General features: G+C 48.2%; 1 pseudogene; it reads right to left on the reverse strand.

Annotated features, from left to right (window-relative positions):
- Positions 1 to 680: 680 nt before the first annotated feature.
- LOC105539748 lies at positions 681 to 1,679 on the reverse strand (annotated as a pseudogene).
- Between the last annotated feature and the right edge of the window lie 1,689 nt (positions 1,680 to 3,368).

Genomic DNA, 3,368 nt, shown 5'->3' on the forward strand with positions numbered 1-3,368 from the left:
AAAAAAAAAAAAAAAAAAAGAATTTGTCCGTATCTAAGCAGTCCTGGCTTTGAGATCTTGCATCATGCCTTGCTGCCACCCTGCTCCCCTCCATCTTGCAGTTAGGCAGGTTCATATGATTGATCCTGCCCACTGGTTTGTGATCTGAAATGACATGTGTCACTTCCCAGCTCAGAGTCAGTGTGGGACTGCACAAGGGCATGAATGCGGGGGTTGGAGGGTTAGGCTTGTTAGGGGACGCCAAGGCTTGTTAGGGGACGCCAATTGGCAGTCTACCACAATGGTCAGAAATTCATTCATTCATTCATTTATTCATACATTCATTGGCTCATCAAAAATTTTTTGAGCACCTTTATCAGCCCAGCACTGTGCTAGGCTCTGGAAATACGAAGATGAATAAGCAAGGTCATGGCCCTCAAGGGGCTCCACATGTCATAGGGGAGTAGATGCAAGCAAATAATGGTAATGTAATATTATTTTCGGCCTGAGTACAGGGGACTTAGTTGATGGTATGTGACAAGGTGGGGCTCCCTAGGCCCCTCCATTTCCGGGAGCCTGGGTGGAAACACTGGGGAGGGGAGATTCTCAGTGTGGTGAGGACTGAGTGCGGCAGGGACTCCCCAGCAGCTGAGGGCCTCTCTTCCTCTCGTGCTCTCGCTGGGGCTGGTGGTCCAGGGGTCTTACTCCTTGGAGGCCATGTGGACCATGAGGTCCACCACCCTGTTGCTACAGCCAAATTTATTGTCATACTAGGAAATGAGCTTGACAAACTGGTCGTCGAGGGCAATGCCAGCCCCAGCAGCAAAGGCAGAAGAGTGAGTATCCCTGTTAAAGTCAGAGGAGACAACGTGGTGCTCAGTGTAGCCCAGGATGCCCTTGAGGGGGTCCTCCGACGCCTGCTTCACCACCTTCTTGATGTCATCACATTTGGCAGGTTTCTCCAGACTACATGTCAGGTCCATGACTGACACATTGGTGCTGGGGACAGGGAAGGACATGCCAGTGAGTTTCCCATTCAGCTAGGGGCTGACCTTGCCCACAGCCTCGACAGTGCCAGTAGATGCAGGGACGACGTTCTGAAGAGCCCCGTGGCCGTCATGCCACAGTTTCCCAAAGGGGCCATCCATGGTCTTCTGAGTGGCAGTGATGGCTTGGACGGTGGTCATGAGTCCTTCCATGATACCAAAGTTGTCATGAATGACTTCGGCCAGCGGGGTGAAGCAGTTAGTGGTGCAGGAAGCATTGCTGACCTTCTCAGGGCTGTTTCCATACTTTTCAGGGTTCTTGCCCATCACAAGTCAGCAGAAGGGGCAGAGATGGTGACTTTTTTGTCTCCCCGCTCTAAGTAAGCCCCAGCCTTCTCCATGGTAGTGAAGACACTGGTGGATTCCACAACATAATCAGCGCCAGCATCACCCCATTTGACTTTGGTGGGATCTCGCTCCTGGGAAGATGGTGATGGGATTTCTATTGATGACAAACTTCCCATTCTCAGCCTTGATGGTGCTGTGGAACTTGCCGTGGGTGGAATCATACTAGAACATGTAGACCATATAGTTGAGGTCAGTGAAGGGGTCATCAATGGCAACAATATCCACTATGCCAGAGTTAAAAGCAGCTCTAGTGACCAGGCACCCAATACAGCCAAACCCATTTACTCTGGCCTTCACTTTCACCATGGTGTCTCAGGGATGTGGCTCACACTGCAGGAGAATATGCAGCTGTCTGCTGAGTAGGAGGAGCAGACAGCTGGTAATGTAATATGTTAGTTCCTATGAAAGAGGGGAGCACTGTCTGGAGGAGTCTAGAGAGTCTTCCTAGAGGGGGAATATATGAGCTTGCTCTTGAAGGGCAAGTAAATGATTGCCAAGAAGAAAGGGAACAGAAGAACTTCTCAGGCAGAAGAAACCACACCTATGAGGACACCAAATATTACAGAGGGAGTGGAGAGAGGTTTGCAGTGGCTGGAGTATAGGGTGTGTAGAGTGTGAATGTCATGCCAAAGTGTTGTGATTTGATGCTGAAGCCTGGGGAACCAAAGATGGCTTTTCAACAGAGAAGTAGGATGAGAAGTCTTTCTAGGAGAATGACTGTTGAGAGGTTGGAAGATGAAGTGGCTGGGGAAATATTGGAGGCAGACCAAGTAGAAGGCCACTACACAAGTCCTGGATGTGACAATGGGGCTCCAACCAGGGCACAGGGGTGAGGATTGGGGCAAGAGGCCAGATTCAAACAGAATTTCTGGGGTATAACAGATGAGATATTGGAATGGGAGCCTGAGGATGACTAATTCTGGATGACTGGCCTGAGACCTTTAGACAGGGCCTAGAGTGGAGAACCCCAGTTTATTAGGCCTCTTTAGCTTGATGGAAGTATTTGTTTGTTCTAATTATCTGCTTCCGAAATAGCTTTTTAAAAAAATTTATTTATTTATTTATTTATTTTTTGAGACAGAGTCTCACTCTGTTGCCCAGGCTAGAGTGCAGTGGTATGATCTTGGTTCACTGCAACCTCTACCTCCTGGGTTCAAGTGATTTTCCTGCCTCAGCCTCCCGAGTAGCTGGGATTACAGGCACCTGCCAACATGCCCGGCTAATTTTTGTATTTTTAGTAGAGACGGGGTTTCACCATTTTGGCCAGCCTTGTCTTGAACTCCTGACCCCAAGAGATCTGCCCGCCTCAGCTTCCCAGAGTGCTGGGATTACAGGCATAGGCCACTGCACCAGGCCCCTAAATAACTTTCTGATCTATAGTTTGGTTTACTTAGGAGATACACCCTCAGGAAGAATATCTTTTGCAGATCAAAGGCTCATGTCCAGGACACAGAAAGTAATGTCTAATAATAAACACAAACTTCTCTTACCTCCTTCTCTGCTAAGGAATTTGGTCCTAATTTCATGTTTTGGCCAATGTCCTTGCTTCTGGAATAGATGGGTGCATTTTCTCCTCTGTATATAAGATGTATTTTAAGGGTAGAGCTGACATAATTTGCTGACAGATTGAATGTAGAGTGTGAGGAAAAGAGTGAAGGTGAGGATAACACCAGGCTTTGGGTTTGAGTAACTCGAGAAGTAGAACTACCATTTATTAAGATGGGAAGGCTAGGGTAGGAAGGAGTTTAGTCTTGGATGTGTTATATGTGAGATGTTTTTAGACATCCAGGTGGAGAGATGGAGAAAGTAGTTCAATAGGCCGGGCGCGGTGGCTCATGCCTGTAATCACAGCACTTTGGGAGGTCGAGGCAGGTGGATCACAAGGTCAGGAGATCAAGACCATCCTGGCCAACATGGTGAAACCCCGTTTCTACTAAAAAACATAAAAAATTAGCCAGGCATGGTGGTGCGTGTGTGTAGTCCCAGCTACTCGGG

The sequence above is a fragment of the Mandrillus leucophaeus genome, unplaced genomic scaffold, assembly GCF_000951045.1.
Source record: "Mandrillus leucophaeus isolate KB7577 unplaced genomic scaffold, Mleu.le_1.0 Scaffold209, whole genome shotgun sequence".
Lineage (NCBI taxonomy): Eukaryota > Metazoa > Chordata > Mammalia > Primates > Cercopithecidae > Mandrillus > Mandrillus leucophaeus.